The following is a 17561-nucleotide window of genomic DNA, read 5'->3' as shown; positions in this document are numbered from 1 at the left end:
CAGACGACTTCCCTTCCAGACGGGCTTTCATTGCGCAGTAAAATAAACTTTTATTTGCTAACCTTGCTCTCGAAGTCGCTCAGCGTTTCAAAAGGACCTCACATGACAAACACCGCTACGCTCCATCATTATCCCCCGCTCCCTCCCCCGCATTCCTGCGCCGGCCCTGCCTGGGTGTTCCCCTCCCGGCGGCACAGCCCTCCGGAGGGGCGCGGGAGCTTCCGGCCGCCGCCTCTGCCGCCTCAGCGGCGGCCCCGCGGCCCGGCACCGCTCCCGGCGCTCGCCCGGTGCCTCCCGAGCGCCTCGCCCGCCGCTTCCCTGCTCTGGCAACCGGCGGGCAGCGCGGCGCTCTGCCGGCGGGCGGGAGGCTGTACAACCAGGGCAAAGGACACTTCCCCTCCTCCCCCGCCCTTCCTGCGCCGCGGCCCCGACATGAAGGCGGCTTGCTGGCGCCCGGGCGCTACGGCCGACAGAGACAGGGATGAATACGGCACAGAGCAGAGCAGACCGGTCCCATCATCTCCTGCCCACCGGCGCGATGGGCGCTAGCCCCTTCCCTCCCGCCCGGCTCAGCCCCACGGATCGGGATCAGGGATCCGGACGGCCCTCTGGGCGGAGGGATACGGGGCGGAGCCGGCGGCGCGGTCCGCCGGAGAGCTGAGTCCCGTTGCCGGGTGACGGAGCGGCCGGCCCGGCCCCCTCCCTCCCTCCTTCCCTCCCCGTGGCGCTGGAACCGCCGCCGCCGCCGGTTTACGTAACGCCTCCCGGGGCAGGTCCCGGCTCCGTCCCGCCCGCCTCACTCGGGGACGGCAGCAGCGGGACGGAGTCCGCTGCCTCCTCCGGCTGCCAGAGGCCCCAGGGCCCCGCTCTGCGCCACCACGGCAGGTAAATGCCCGCCGCGGGCCCGGGGAGCAGAGGGAGGGGCAGGGATGAAGGGAGGGAGGGAGAGTGGCAGCCGCCCTGTCCGTGGAACGGGAGGACGGAGCCGGGAGGCGGCAGCGGGCGCCCTTCCCCTCCCCCGCTTCTTTCCCACCGCTGCGTTGGGACAGGCGGGCTGGACCCCCGGGAGCGCCGGGCCGGCGGCTCGGGGCCCGGCCGGGAAGGCCCGCGCATCCCTGCCCGCTCCGCTAACAGCCCGGGAAGAGGAGGAGTTGCGGGGCCGGGCCTGGTCCCGCCGGGAGGACGGGTTCCCGGGATGGCGCGTCCCGCTCTTGGGTTGCGCCTGGCGCAGCGCGGCGGGAGCGTGCCGGGGGGCGCGGGAGGAAGGGGCCGGGGAGGGGGTGACAGGAGCGCGGGGGGCGGCTGCCGGCCGGCGGCGGGCCGGGCTCGGGGGCGGGGCCGGGGGCCCGGCCGGGGTGCCCCGGTCAGAGCGCTGCCCGGGAGAGGAGCCGAGCCCTCCCTGGCTGCCGCCGGCTCCGCGCTCTTCCATCCCGGCGGGACCCGGCGCCAGGTGAGCGGTTTGTGCCGCGGCCGGGAGGAAGGCGCCAGCCTGGAGCGGGAGCAGCGGCTCGGTGCCCTCGGGCTGGTTCACGCCAGGGAGCAGAGGAGGAGAAGGAGGGAGGGAAAGGCGGCACCCCGAACCCACCCGCCGCGGGTGCCGGCCCGCGCCGGTGTCATCCGGCGCCAGCAGACGGCAAAGCGGAGGATGCGGCTGTTCGGGGTCGGAGTAGGGAGATCCCGATCCGGGCAGCGCCTCGCCTGCCCCGCCTGACCCCGCGGTTGAGGTGACGGGCTTGTAGCGCTGCCGGGCCCGGCTGGCGCTCACGCCGTGACCTTTCATCCTGAGCGGGCGTTCAGAGCGCAGCGGCGGCCGCGCACCGGGGAGGGGGAGCTGGGGACGGGCTGGGGCCGATGGAACCGCCCCGGCTGAGCCGCGGCCTCACAGCGCTGCCCCGGGGGCTGCTCTGGCGGGGCTGGCTCGCTCCGCTCCCCTCTTCTTTTTTTTTTTTTTTTTTTTTTTTTTTTCCTCCTTTTTTTCCCCTTCCAGCAGCATTGTCCTTTAGGGCCTATTGAAGGCAAAAGGCAGATAGGAGGGCTAGGGCTGCTGCTGCTGGGGGAGGCGGAGCTGGGCTGATGGCAGAGTGACGGGAGCCGCAGCCTATGGGCGCTGCGAGCCGGGCGCCGCTGGGGCGGGAGCGCCGGCCGCGGCCTCTCGCGGGCGATGGGCGGGGTGGGGGACAAGGTTTGGCGAAGGTTACAGCTGAATGCAGAAGTGACACAAACTGACACTTCGCTCCGGCAAACTCGTTTCCATCTTCTCCTCGTGTCGTCTCGATTAAAAGTATACACGTATTGAATCGCGTTATGAAACTTTAAGAAAGCCAGAGTGCGGTGCTTTTTTTCCCTGTTGTCTTGTCTTTGTTTTAATTACTCATTGCAGTACCTGATACTGATCTGAAGGGTGAAAATAGTACGATTTGCTTGTCCTTCCTTTCAAATAAAACCCATTCCTGTAGTCTGACGTTTTCTGTGTATAAGTGATTTGGGCTGTAATTTATAAGCTTGGGATCAGAGGCCTCTGTGGTATGTGTAGTTGCTTTTCTTCATTCAAGCCCTTTAAAATGTTTATGATTTCTATTGTACACCATATATTTCTTCTGTGTTCCTGAAATGAAGTAGGAATTGCCAATTGACTTTGGCTTCTTAACTGTCAAAAGTGAACTCGTGATGATTCAGTAGATAATTGTGTAAACCAAAGTACTTCACTGCAGTGCTTAAACCCTAGGTATTGCAAACTCCTCACAATCCATGGGAGTCTGTAATTGACGTTTTCCTTTATTATTTAAGGCAAAAATATGCCTTACAAAAGTAAACTTGACTGTTACTTGACATGTAACTGTACAGATTTTATTTTGTACTAATCCTCCCTCTGCCGTTTCTTGTTAGTATGGATATGCTAAAATGGTAGTGTACAATCATTGTCTTCTAGTCAATAAAGTATATCATATAGGTATCAAAATCTTTTCATCATTGAGATATAAGAGGGCATGTAAGTGACTTGAATAAAATGAGTAGCATGTTATCTGTTCATAATGTTATTTATTTTCAAAGACTTGACAGGTATTGGGGAAATCCTGAGACAGGCCATTAAAAGCCTCAGCAGTGCATATCCCCACCATGTTCTGCTTGACAGATATTAAGTTCTGTACAGTGACAGAACTTTATCCATCTGTTTGGGGCACCATTGGGGATAAGACCCTTTGAGTCTATGGATTCTGCAAATTTGGGTTGGGTATATGACCCTCCAGCTTTTCTGCTCATGAGCAGTGGAACTGTAAGGAAAGTAAGGGTCAAAGAGATCTATATGTGACCCAAGAAGAAAAAATGGAGGTCCTGAAGTTCTCTTACCTTATTATGCCTGTTTCATAGGCATATTTCAGCATCTCCCACTGCTTTTGTTGTTGCTATTTGCTTCCACGTAAGAGAAATTCCATAGGGGTAAAATGATGTCAGCATTTTCCTTTGCTCATTTGCTGTACATTCTAACAGGAATTAGGGTCAGAGGAAGATCTAGATACTGTTCAAAACTCCATTAATTGTCCATCTTGAGCATCTTGTTTCTAGGTAAATAAAGCAACCAAGAGGCTGAACAGGTGAATTTTCTTGAAGGATTTTACTCGGTTTTAGGCATAGTGTTGTAAAGTCAGAATAGACACTTTATATACTTAGCTGGAATCCCAGCAAAATCATGTTTCAGTTTGCTGCTTCTTTAAGCAATAGCTAATGACTGAAAGTAACAATACTATAACAGGATAGGCAACAATATCTGGTAAAGCAGAATGTGGTGAAGGCAGTGAGACTTAGGATTCCTGTAGAGTTGGAGAGTTGGCAGGAAATATTCCCATTATCTGCATTGCTAATGGAGCTTGGAATACAAATTATCTTGTAGAAGCTATTTAATATGTTCTGTTTATTGGGATAGTCTGTTTTTAGGATATTCTTCTGTCTCATGGAACAGAGATTGGTATCCTTCATTTTTGTCCAAGAAAAGTGATAAGCTGGTTGGATGATTTGTAAATGGGATTGCAGAAATGAGTCGTGTTGTCCATCCCCATAGTCCTGCCCCAAGAATTTTTTCCAACTAAAGTCAATTACATGATACAAAAGAAAAATATTCAAACGAGTATTGGTGTGCTTAGTTATGTTTCAATACACATACAAAAGGAAAATTGTCTGATTGGAAGGAAAATTATGTTTTTTTCTTAAATTGGAAATAATTTACCAGATTATTCTAGTCAGAAGTACCAAAACATTCTGACTGTGGGACTGTCAGAATGTTTTAGTAGAAAAAGATCTAGATGGGCTAGTTATAATGTTTTACTAAAAAGCATCTTGCTCTACTTTCCTGAAAGTTGGTTGGGTAGGTTTTAATGGATGTTGAGAGATTTAATGTGTATTTTATTGGCCCACAGAGGTGGTTGGGGGTGCGGGGAAGGGTTGAGTAGCTTAAACATTCAGTACAAAGATTATTCTTTCACAGACATCTTACTAGCAACTATTTCTGTAGCTTTATTGGAAGCTACTGAGTATTTTAAATTTTTAATTATCTGCTTCCTTTATAATTTCATATGCAGGATGTTTGGATCTACCTGCATAATACTATACATTGTTTGTTTTATTTCTGCATCTAAATTCTGTTCATAACTTTGATACCAAAGAGAACATATGGAACATGACTTTCCAAGAGATTTATTTCTGAGGCAGTAGTGTGGAAATTTAAATAATGAAATATTTAAATTAATTTTTCACTCTTGTGATATTACATGTGATATTTTAATTATATTAGTGTGGAAATATAAATTATGTATTTAAATTAATTTTTCAGGTCTGATATTTCATGTAAGTTTTATTATATCCTGCTAAGTCTGTGCTCAGGTTTGCTGTAGTGTTTTTAATTTTTACTGTAATTTGGGAAATGTTTAAATTTCTGGGGTTTGCTGTCTTGAGGAAGAAATTTCAAATATGCAGTCTCTGCTAATGTTAATTGTGTCTGTAACTTTCTAGGCCTTATTCTAGAAAGGATTGCATGTGAAAATTTGTACTCTGTGCAAAAATATTTGTTAATAAATAAAAATAAATTGTAACAGGGATGAAATCTGAATAATTTTGTGGAGTTTTTACAGCTTTTAAAAATCTTTCTCTAGTTACTATTAAATTACCAAAGGAACAAGGTTTGCTGGATAGAGTGCTTGGCTGAGATTGAGCAAAGAGACCTGCATGAAGTTTTCTGTCCGCTGTATTACGGAGTGAATTCAAGTGAAATTTCATTTCTGTGTGCTTGTGTTTAAGGTGCTGTATGGAAAGGAGCAGCTGTTACCCCTTTTGTAGGTTGTTAAATTGTGCGAGTTCGTATTTATGGTTTGGTTAGATGGACTAACTTGGTTGTAGAATTTGAAGGGAGACATGATTGCCTTGCCTATGAGATTTTGCATATATGGACTGTGGAAGAAAGTACAGAGAGACAGATAAGGGAGTAAGAGACTGGGGGTGGCTGAAGGCCAGAAAAAATAAAGCAACCTGACATAAGATGGTACAGCTTTAACATCAGAGCAGCAGAGTGGGGTTGCAAGGTCTGTATCCTCTGCAGGGTTATTCCAGGTAGTGTTTGCATAGTCAGGGCTTGGATTGAGATAATAATCATCAACAGTAAAATGGGAAAGCATGATAAAACATGCACAGATTGATTAAAGAAGTTATTTTGTTAATTTAGCATGTGTCATATGTACTTTTTAAGAAAAGAGTGTTTTAATAGCCTAAAGAAAAAGGTCTGCTTGAAGAATCACTAATGAAGAAATCAGTAATGCCTATTGCTGCCACTGGATGAGTAATTAATTCTCACTAGATCCTTGTGACACTGTAATGTGTTATTGTGAACTTGAACCAAAATTGAAGACTGTGGCTGAGTAGATGTGCAACTTTAAAGCATTGCATTGGATTTAGGACACTGGAATGTCCTAAAAGAAATGGAGCCAGCTTCCATTTATTTGTTGGGTTCATATCTTGACTTTTTAAGGTACAGGAAAAGCTTTTACTGTTTCATGATATTTGATTCTGCTCTCTGAAGAGTTTGAGCTAATTACTGGTACTAATTAGCTAAAGACTACTGTTCAGTGAATTCCTGTTCTGGTTCTGTTTTCTGAGGTAGAAGTTCAGTCCACTGTGTATTGAAGTCTTGCATTTGACAGTGAAACTGAATTACCTTTAGTGATTTTTGTTTTATTGATGTTTTTATAGCAGTTTTGATGGAAGTCATGTTGAATTGTGTGAGGTGACACAAAAGTTTTAAATTGCCTCTTTAAGTTCAGATATTAGTTTATCATATGTAGATGATTTTTTCACCAGTCTCTCTGAACTGAATATCTTACTGACTTCAGGGAAACCTCAGAGTTCCAGTTTTTAGTAACTTTGTTCTTGAATTGTGAAAGAAATGCCTTGGTTAACAGTACAGTAACTTCCTTGAAGAGAATTAATGCAATGCTGACCTGCTGTTTTTGTAAGAGGTTTTCTGGTTGCACTTTAGTAAAATGACCTTTTTATCTGTCATTTGAAGTATCAAGCAGCAAATATATTATTTTAAGAGCAATATTAAATTGTCCTACTTATTCAGTTAGTAAACTTTTTTTAATAATTAGTGTTTTTAAACAACATACCTAATCATAAAAATGGAGATATGATAACAAATATCGTCACTGTTTTTATGGAAAAAGCCTGGCAGCCTTACAACATAAACTGAACAATAAATGCCTATGCAAATTCATTCAAATGTTAAAATATAAATTATTTCATGTTGACTTGCTATTCTCTTCAAAATTGCAAAGTATCCTACTTTGGATATCAATTTCATAAATAGAAGTTCATTTACTAATATTTTGCAATAAAAATCAGAGGTGGTAGAGGGGCAGGGAAAAAGTATTTGAAACTATTTGCTTTGTAGGCCTGCCATATTTTATGTGCTGTAAATTCAGTATCTTCTCTGCTGGTTAAGTTTTAGAGCTTGAAAATTCAACTTGTCAGAACTCTGTGTTTACTGAGCCTCCTGTGGCTGACACATCCTGTAAGTTTTTACACTCTTATTAATGAAAACATTGTCTATATATTACTTCCAACTGAATTTAGAGAAACTTCTTTTTATTAAAATAACTGTTGAAAAGGCTATATAGTTAGGTGAAGTTATATTTGTTCTTAAACTCTTTATGAGGCTATTTAAAGCTTTTCAGCAAGATAGTAATTAACTCCCTGAGCTGCAGACCAAGTATAGAAAACATCAATAGTAAGTATTCAGAAAATAATTTCATACAAATTAAAGAAATTAATAAACCAGAGTAAAATATATAGTGTGGTCTTTAACAAGTTTGCTGTTTATATACATATGGATTATTAACCTTGCAAGTATAAATAGCAGGACAAATATCGTAGCCTTTAAACGAACACTGGTGGTTGGATCTTTGGCATTCATAATTCATTCTCCTTTCTTTGCCTGACTGAAAGATGCAGTGTGTGCCTGAGAGTAAATTGTATATTAATTGAAATAAATCTTGTATGGTTGCACTACAAGAGTGGCCACTGGATTCCAGCTGATATGAAGAGCAGTGAATATTTTATCAGGGTGGTCACACTGGTGGCCTGGAGGATGATTCCACCTGGTGGCTGCCTGTTCCTTGGAGGAGTCTGCAGCACATTTTGGGGTACATGGGTGGGTGTCTGTGTCTCTCACTGAGCTGTTCAGAACTGGGGTCACATCTGTTTTAATGCACACGCATGTAACTTCTTGCATGGGCCTCCAAGCATTACCATCCCACTTGGAAATAGAGTTCAAATACAGGCAAGTACTTGTTGGTAGCAGATAGTTTGAACTGCTCTAAAAGTTAAGTAAATAAAGGACATCAGGAGGGCAGGAAAGAAAATGATCAAATAGTCAAGAGCATATATCTTAGTCTTTCCATTACTTGACTGCATCCTGTATTGTGTTTTGAAGTCCTGCATATATGCTAGGTGATGATAAGGCTAGTAAATATAGTGAGATACAAGTAGTAGAAAGCTTACAGAGTTTACCTGCCAAAAATCCTGAAGATAAATGTCTTGGTGAACTCAAAATATGTACATCTGTGTGATTGCAGTTCTGTTTGGTTTTGTAGTCTGTTAACTCCATTAATGTTTCCCTAAACCTGAGGAAGTGTTATTGAAGTATGATGATGGTAATCAGTGATGTGTACATAGTAAAACGTATTGCTTTTGATAGATAGTGTCCATGTGAAGATTCTCATGGGACTGAACAGAAAAGACTGTAGCTATCTCCTCCTTGAAGTTGCATCTAGAAAAGTATTTCTCCCCAGGATCTCTCAGGTCCAGTAGCAGCCCATCCAAGCAATTCCTGTGTAATAAACTGAGCTGAACAAGATACATGTCTCTGGCATTGCCCTGCTACACTGCTAAGATCTGCAAGTTCAAACTGGAAAACTTAAATCATACCACTGTGTTCAGTGGTAAAAGAAATATAGCAGAAAGGTCAGAAAGCTGATGTTAGTGGTACAGAAATGACTGTGATGGTTGGAGGGTAAAGTGTGAGGTGAGGCACTGCCTCCGTGTTTGAGGTCTGCACTACCACACATTCTCCTGGGTTCTCCACACTTGGGTGATCCATCCTGTTCTCAATTAGTTACAGAGCAACACCTGCCTCTCTCCCAGCAAATCTGAAGGAAACAGTAATTTCTTTGTTATCGCCAGGCTACTGTTTGAGACTGAGTCTGCTGGATGTTACGAGTACAGGGTGTGATTGCTTGGGTGCCTAGTGAATTTCTGTAAAAATATCGGAAGTAAATGTCATACCTGTTGAAGTACCTGAATTGGCTTGCACACTTCACGTTCCTTAGAATAATTATTGTCTGAAAGACTTGGATTTGAATTAGCTAAAATGTAGCTTGTGCATTCTGCCTTCCTAATGTTTTCTTGTGATTCTTAAGTGGATCTAATAGTGGGTTGCTGCTGAAAGGGGCAACCCCACTTCCTCTCTTCTGCCACATGTAGAAATTCCGTGGCGAGAGAGCGAGTTGATCACTGACTTGTATTTTTTTAAGACTGGGTTACCAAAAATGAAATCTTTCCCTTTGCAACAAAAAATTGATACAGTTCATCTATGCAGCCACGCAGTGGATGTGTTAAGTACAAGGACAAGAGGGTGGAACATGGAGGAGAGGATGAGAGCAACAGTGGAATGTCTTGTCCTCGCTTGGTGGCAATGTGCAGTTCCTGTTACCCTGACTCACCTTCAAGTCATCCACAGAGGTATCTCTGTCAAAATGCTGCTGCTGTTGTTCTCTTGGAAGTTAGTAACTACTGCTATAAAAATTATCACTTCTGGTTTTTGCAAACTTGTGCTGGCAGCAGTAGTAATTCCTTTAAGTCTATGTATGACATTGTTTTAGTTAATTTTTAATGTGAAAAATATTTACCAAAATTCTTTGTCATTAGATGCTGTATATTTAAAGTTCTAAAAAGTTATCATACGTCTAAGTTATGCAATATGTGTACATTTTTTCTTTTTCAGCCAAGATTTAAAAAAAAAATGTAGTCATGTTTAAACAAAGTAAAATTTGGTTCAAACAGCAGTGTAGACAGTAACAAACTAAATAGGAAAAAAATTCTCATGTCAGTATATGTTTGTTTTTTAAGGACAGAATGGAATTATTAGTACTCTGTTGGTAGCTAGATAACCTTTTGGACAAATTCGTAAATAATGTAATTGTTGCCATTGTTAATGGCAGATGGGCATTTGATAATAGTGAGGCAGCATTTCATTGTCTAGATTCAGGCAATTTACAGATCTAGAAATCTTCCCATTTCTTAAATCTGTTTAATGGACATATTTTTAACAGTTTCAAGTCCTTCTTAAATAGCAAAATTTTTGGAGATACAATTCTTTGGGTTGAGGTGGTTGTAGGTTACAGATGTGCTGTACTTAAACTCATCTGGTGCAATTGCATAGTCTGTGGTACCAGAGATTGTTTTGTCATGTTTTATTTTGTCAGAAATGCTCTGAGCTCCATTCTGTTTATTGAAGTGGTATCTATGTGCTGCATAATGACATGCTTGCTTTTGAGTTTTTTTAATGCAGCTTTAATATTGAGTTGACCTCCTGAAGCAGTTTCCTGAGTGATGCTATGAAATAAAAATACTTCCGTCCTGAAGATAAAATTTGTTTCCCAAATTATCAGGACTCCCACTGAACCATGATCTGCAAAACTTGCCAACTATTAGGCTTATTAATGATTTTTTAAGTCATATTATATATACTGAAGGACCACTTCATTAGTCTCCACTCTGCAGAGATGATTCTTTACGAGCCTGCTGCAATGAGGACCTTTCCAAAAGAGTCCTATTTATGAAGCACATTCAAACCTTGCAACTCTATGAAATGATGTTTTGGGGTGTACACAGTGTCTGCAGGTTTTGTTCTTAGGTCATGCTTTTTCCCTTTCTGTCTTGCCTTTTTTTCTTAGCTTAAACATTTTATATTTTCAAGCTTACATGCATATTTGTTTTGCAGAAGTAAAGAATACACAGATGACAACATTTGGGGTCTCTGATATGCAAGTGACCCCCTAGGGCAAGTGTCTCACCTGCTGATTCTGCTGTCCCTTATGAGCTGTTTCCCATAAAGTCCTGTGAGTTAATAATGTGCAGCCCTGTGAGTGGATCAGCTTGTTGCACTCCTCCAGCAACTGTTTTTTGAAATGTTGTTCTTGTGTGATGGTAAACGTAAAAGTTTTATAAGAACAGCTGTACTGGTTCAGACAAAGGCTTTGACAAACCCTGCACTTGTCTGCAGCATCATCTCTAAAGGAGCAATTAGGGACAAAAACAGAAGAGGGGAAATGATACCTCCCCTAAATTCTCCCTCAGCCATACACTATTTTTAGCCTAGGGGATTTCCTGACCTTGATATGGTTTGTCTAGTTAAAAACTCTCAAGGGATCTCTCTTACTCGATTTCCATTGAAGGCCATCTTTTTTTTTTTTTTTTTTTGAGTCTTTGGTATCTCTTGCAAGGAATTCTGCTGGCTGTTGTGTGAAGTTTTGTATGGAGCTCTTACTATCTCTTTAGTACTTTCTAGTAACAAAAATTAGATGTTGAACAGTCAAGTCTCTGTCCATGGAGGGATTAATAGCTCACAACTCATTGATTTATGCCTCAATAGGGTGGTTATTGTCCCTCGGCCTCATTTCAAGTTTGCCTATGCTGTATTTTGTTTACTTTTTTATTGCCCAGTCCAGTTTCATAATGGCCATCTGTATTTTTTCAGTTGCTCTGAAGTCACTATTCCTGGTCACTTGCTGTCCTTTGGTAGCTTCTAAACTGTGTCACCCATCTTATCTTCCAGGCCACTTAGGATTTTATTAGGTAATACAGGTCCCAGAGCAGAATCTTTCAGAACTGTATTGGTGACTTCCCCTGGTGTCATCTTCATTATATCTGTTCTTTTTCTTTGCTAACCTAAGTAACTAGGGCTTACATGGTAGCTCTTGAATCCTTTGAGTAATTCCATTAAGCTTTTATACAGGATTAGCAGCTTCAGATTTTCATTTGGATAAGTGTTATGAAAAAAAGATTGCAGATTCGCAAGGGAAAAAATCTTGCAGTAACACCCAGGCACTGATTTCTGTCTCCCCTGTAGGTTCTTTGACTTGAGTTACCCTAGAACTGTAAGCCCAGCCTCATTAGACATCAGTTCCCTATAAAGCATAAACCCATTACAAATGGGACTGTATCACTCTTGTACCTCTTGGTAATGCTTCTTAGAAAGGTTGGTTTTATGTATGTTTAAAGTTGATTCACGGAGCTGCTTTTATTTTTCTGACCACTTTTAGTGCTTTGATAGCAGGCAGGTGTTTAATCTCTGTTTCTCATGGCAGGACAATATTTCTGTAGTGTTTCAGTGCCTTGGTCATGAATCAAGCTACTGCTCTTGCTGTTTGTTGTGCATAAAAAAGCTCTGAAGACTACACAGTCAAATTTCTTAGATTATCAAGGAATGTGGTTAAAAAATAGCAACTTCTCTTACTTCTGAATTCGCATGTCTTTTAAATGCTTTTAAATACACAAATTCCATTGTTTGCTAGACTTTATATAGGCTTTGGTTTTGAGCTTTGACAGTGCCTTTTCCAGTGTGTAGCTGCTTGGTTTTTTTCTATTAAGGATTTGTTCATCATTTTTGTGGAAAGAAACAAAAGAAATTAGGGTAAAATTGCAGATTCTTCTACAATATATAAGAACAATATGGAGTTCTGTTGCCATCATATAATTTGGCCATGCTTTTGACTATCAGTTTTCTAAAGGGGACTGAAATTTACTGCACTGTATATGTGATTTTAGTATGTTGTTGACCAAACTTGACCAAGTTTTTATTCTTTTAATATTAATTAGGATTTTCATAATTTTTCCCCACTTGTAGTTGCCAGAGAAAGGATATACTGTTTGCTTTTAATAAAACCATTCTGGGAAAAAACATTTGTTTGAAAAACATTGTTCTGGTTAAAAAATGTGGACTATATATATATAATTTAATTTTTTTTCCCGTGTTCATTTTATAAATGAACAGTGTCAAAGTGGAGAAAAAAAAATTAAAATGAGAACTGTTAATTTAAACTGTGTCATGCACTGGTGTATTTCAAAGAATAATAGAGGAAACTTTGTATAAAACAGCAGTTTTGACTTAACTATTGTGTGAGAATATGTTTAGTCTAATTGTTAGCATGTAGCAGTAGGCAGCATGAAACACTGGAAACACAGATGTTTTCCCTTTTGAGAACTGAAGGAAGGAAAAGTATCTGTGGATTATCCAAGAGATTGGTTTCTTTGTAGAAATGTATCAAAATGTGTGAGGAGTAAATTTGAGGTTTTAGAGACTCACAGGTTGTACAAGTAAACAGTGTATTAGTTTCCAACCTCTTTCAATATGTAATCCAGTAACTTTTTTTTTCTAGTGATAGTATAGACCCCAGTGTAGTGAATTTAAGCCTGCTTCCTTTTCAAGTTACCTTTTATGATCCCCAAGACATTGTGTGTGGACCTTTACCTGATGGGACAATTGTAAGGGGTATAGTTTTTACTTTCTTATTCCAATGTCTTCTACTGCTTTAAGAGTTGATAATTAAGAAAACTTGAAAGCATGTTAAATCATTGTCTTGTTTGGGTTTTTGGTGGGTTTTTTTGGGTTTTTTTTTTTTATTTACAAAAAATGTTGGTTTGGGACTTTGCTGCATGGATACACAATTTTCAGAAACCTCTTGGTGCTGATGAAATAGAGATTAGGTTACTTTAGATTAATTCAGTGGGTTTTGTGGTTTGGCTTTGGTGACTGTTTTCTAACAGTATGCAAGAGAATATGGAGAAAAAAAGCTGTTAAAGACATGGAATTGTCTTGCTTGGCACGAACTTTTAGTTAATCTTTCTGTTGATAGTCCATGCATTAGCACTTTATTGGTGTGCTTGTATCAAGCTTCATTGAAGAGTGATTTAATTACACCTTTCTTTTACTGCATTCTTTGGTAATCTCTGATTTTATGCTATCATCCTATATCCCATAGAGACAACTGCCACAAGAAGTTGTTTGTGTTACTTTGATTATTGTAGTACCAAGACACTTAAAAAAAAAAGTTCTATGTATTTGTTCTGACAGCACCCATATTCCAGTTATTTTATGGAGAAGACTAGATTACTTAGGCTTCAAAAAAGGTTATTTACTATGAAAGAGCAAATGTGTTGTAGGGAACAAACCTGGGGAGCTCCAGCATCACTTTCCATATCATTGATCCTCCTTTCTGTTGCTTGCTATAGGTTATTTAAAGTTGTTGCTTTGCTGTAGCTGGATCTAAGGGAGACTAAGGCTTAGTTATTTTCTTCTGCTGTCTATTGTAGATCAAAAGAGTATTTAATGTCTATCACATGGAATACAATTTTGAGAATTACATGTATTCTAAGACAGTCCGAGCTGAAAAATCAGAGTGTTTATACAATATTGTGTACTCAGTCTTTAGAAGATTCTTCATAACTTGGCCCTTGTGCCTCTACTGGTTAAGCTGCTGACAGTTTAACTAGTGTGACCTTGTTAAGGCCATTGATCAGTATTGCGAAAACTGAAGGTTACTTTAAAGGAAAAAATATACTAAGAAGTGGAGTAAGGAGAAATTATTTTGAAATAGTTTCAACATGTATTTTTTACTTTGTAAATAAAAAGTACTTTTCAGAAAGTATTGATGCAGATGTTTAAATTTGTATTTGGTAATTCTTGTTAAAAGGCATGGCCATCTGTCATATTTTATAGCTGGAAATGGAGAATTCTTTCCGACTTAGTTAAAATAACTAGGCTTCCACTAATTATTTAAGATGTAATGTGCTCGCTCTGTTCAGATTAGCCCTGGCCTTGTGAGGATGGAAAACTTACTTTTAGTGAGACAGTGTGAAATAGATTTAAGAGGGATAATAACTTATTTGTCAGAAAGTGTTATTTCTAAAATCAAGCTTCACATCTGTCAGCAGAAATGTTTGCTCTTTGAGTGACTTGTATTAATTTGATATGGAAAATCTCTAGTACTGGGATAGAAAAATACTCCTTATGAAATTTTGTTAAATTTAAAACATAATGGAAATGCTTAAGACCATCTGTGAAACAAAGCACTTGAGAGTTGTAAAATGAGAACTCTTATATAATATTTAATAAATTTGTTTAGATTTCCAGGTTTTATATCATGTAACGAAATGGTAAAAGAGGTAATAGGATATGATATTCAAAAAAGCTGAAGTACAAAACAAATTACAAACATTTTTTGTCTGATTTCATAATTCCTCTTATAATCTGTCTCTCTCTTGCTGTCTTTTCCCTCTCTTCCCCATCTAATAAAAACAAGACACACTTTAACTGGTCAGCTGAAGTCAGTCGGATTTTGTTAGCTTAGGTCTCAAAAACAGAATTTCTCAAAAGTCTCACTTAAATAAGTGTTAAGATAGAAAAGAGAGGCACCATTATCATCTCATTCATGGAAAAGCTGAAACACAAACTCAGTCCTTACTAGGTTTAGCTAAGGAGCTAAACAATGTGCCAGAGTTTTGGTTGAAGTGACTCAGTATCCAGAAGCTTTGCCATAAAGAATCGGAATGGTTTGAGTTGAAAGGAATCTTTCAAGATCGTCAACGCTCACTTCTGTGGGTGGGAACATCTTTCATTAGATAAGGATGCTCAAAGCCCTGCCCAGCCTGACCTTGAATGCTTGGAGTAGATCATGCCCAGCTTCTCTGGACAAGTTGTTCAGTGTCTCACCCCTTCAATGTAAAAAATACCTTCCTAATGTCCAATCTAAATCTACAAGTTTTCAGTTTAAAACTCTGTTACTACAGACCCTTATAAAAAATCTGTCCCCATTTTTCTTCCAAGCACCTTTTAAGTTCCCTCGGTACCTAGGGGTGCATTTCATCAGGTTCCATGGATTCATGTCCTTCGGGTTCCTTAGATGGTCTCAAATCTGACCTTGTGCTGCAGTGAGCAGTTCTTCATTCTCCCAGTCCCCACGTTTGCCTCCAGGGAGTGGGGCAGTGTCTGGAGCACTTGCTGGTGAAGACCAGGATAAAGAAGTCATTAGGTATCTCAGCCTTGTCCATGTCCTGGGTCTCCTTTGAGATAGGGCCCTTTTATCACTGATGTACCTATAGAAGCTTTTTCTCTCTTCATCAAGCTTGATGTCCCTGGCCAGATTTAATTCTATCACAGCTTTAGCTTTCCTCCCTGATTCCTGGCTGATTGTACAATTTCTCTGTATTCCTCTCAAACTACCTGTCCTTGCTTCCACCCTGTGTAGGCTTCATTTTTCTGTTTGTATTTGTCCAGGAGTTCCTTGTTCAGCCATGCAGGTGGCTGGTGTTTTGCCTGACTTCCTTTGGTAGGCATGCATTGCTCCTGAGCCTGGAGGAGGTGATCCTTCAATATTAACCAGTTTTCTTTGGCTCCTCTACCAAGCAGATCCCTGAGAAGGCCAAACTGTGCTCCCTGAAGTCCAGGGCAATGAGCTTGCTGTGCACCCTTGCTGCCCTGAGGATCTTGAACTCCACTGTTTCACAGTCACTGCAGCCCAGGCTGCCCTTGAGCTTCACCTTCCCCAGCAGCCCCAGCATGTTGGTGAGAAGGAGACCCAGCATAGCACCTTTCCTTGTTGGCTTCTCTAACTCAGGGAAGGAAGTTATCACCATTATCACATTCCAGGCACCTCCTGGTCCTGGATTGCTTATGCTCTGCTGTGTTGCCCCTCTAACAGATATGGAGGTGGTTGAAGTCCCCCATGAGGACCAGGGCTTGTGAGTGTGAGGCTGCTCCTTCGGTCTATAGAGGATTTGATAGTTCAGTCTTCCTGGGTGGGGAACCTTAGCAGACCCCCAGTATAACATGGCCTGTCCCTTTCATCCTGACCCATAACCTTTCAGTCAGCTCCTCTTTTGTTCCATGGCAGAGCTCCATGCACTCCAGGCAGTCACTGACATAGAGGGTAACATCCCTTCCTTGTTTCCTGTGCCTGTCCTTCCTAAACACCCTGTATCCTTCCATTCCAGCACTCCAGTCATAGGAGGCATCCCACCATGTCTTAGTGATGCCAGTAAGATGATAGACTGCAGGCATGTGCGTGTCTCTAACTTCTTTATTTCAATTGTCTTTGCTTCACGTGTTTCCATTTTAGCTGGGCTCCCAATGGAGCCAGCTTGCTGGCTGGAGTGGCAGAAGTTCCTTTGTGCTGCTCTTCAGGTGCTCTCCTGCTGATCTACAATCCCTTTCCAGGCTCTGAGCATCTTTTGGTGGCTCTAGCATCTAACTGGTAGCAGTGGGATGGATTGAGGCTCCTGTTCCCTTGAACCTTTAGGTAGTTCTGCACCATGTCTCAAAAAAGAGATATGAAGAGTGTTAGTTTTCCCATATCTATGAAATGTAGGATTTGGGGGCCAACAAGGGTTATGGCATTGACTTGGGGAGAACATTCATTACACGTTCTACTGTGGAAAGCCAGCAGGACTGAACAGATTTTCTGGAATGTTGTTCTTCAACAAGTAAGATAGTATGGACTTCTGAAGAGTTTGGACCTGTGACTCTTGGATTTGGACTACCTTGGGTCACAATACTAGATTTTACTTGTACTTTCTGTTCTCTAATTGTGTGATGAAGCAGTAACCTCCAGTGCCTTGCAGCATGTTTCTACCTACTGTGTTTTGTGCTTACTTAAAAGATTTTGACTAATTGAAACATGCTGCTGAGCAATATTGAATAATTTTGTGTTTTCTCCTTTCTCAAAATGAGCACTGCAACCAGAGCAGTAAGGTCACTTTAGGAGAGGGAAAGGCTTTTGTAAACTCGATAGCAACTGATCGTAATGGGTTTCTGTTTGGTGATGTTGAAAGTGACTTAGAAAAATCTGGAATATACATTTGTACTTGTGTGGTGCTATAAAGAAAGCTCCTAAAAACTATCATCTTTTGTTGTATTGACATGTATCAACTTTCAGTTTTGTTTGTCTGCAGAACACATGCTG

The 17561-nt window shown here is 41.7% G+C and overlaps 1 protein-coding gene across 2 annotated transcripts in view; it reads left to right on the top strand.

The window, feature by feature from the left end:
* Positions 1-732: 732 nt before the first annotated feature.
* The window catches only part of KIAA0232 (KIAA0232 ortholog), a 64365-nt gene continuing 47536 nt past the window's right edge, over positions 733-17561 (top strand). For both annotated transcript variants that reach the window (XM_058025366.1, XM_058025365.1), the window contains exon 1: positions 733-885. The gene's annotated coding sequence lies outside the window, so the exon portion shown is untranslated. The remainder of the gene's footprint in view (positions 886-17561) is intronic.

This window comes from Melospiza georgiana, chromosome 5 (genome assembly GCF_028018845.1).
Source record: "Melospiza georgiana isolate bMelGeo1 chromosome 5, bMelGeo1.pri, whole genome shotgun sequence".
In the NCBI taxonomy this organism is placed as follows: Eukaryota; Metazoa; Chordata; class Aves; order Passeriformes; family Passerellidae; genus Melospiza; species Melospiza georgiana.
The sequence above is the reverse complement of the archived record's forward strand: the minus strand, read 5'-3'. Positions and strand labels throughout refer to the sequence as shown.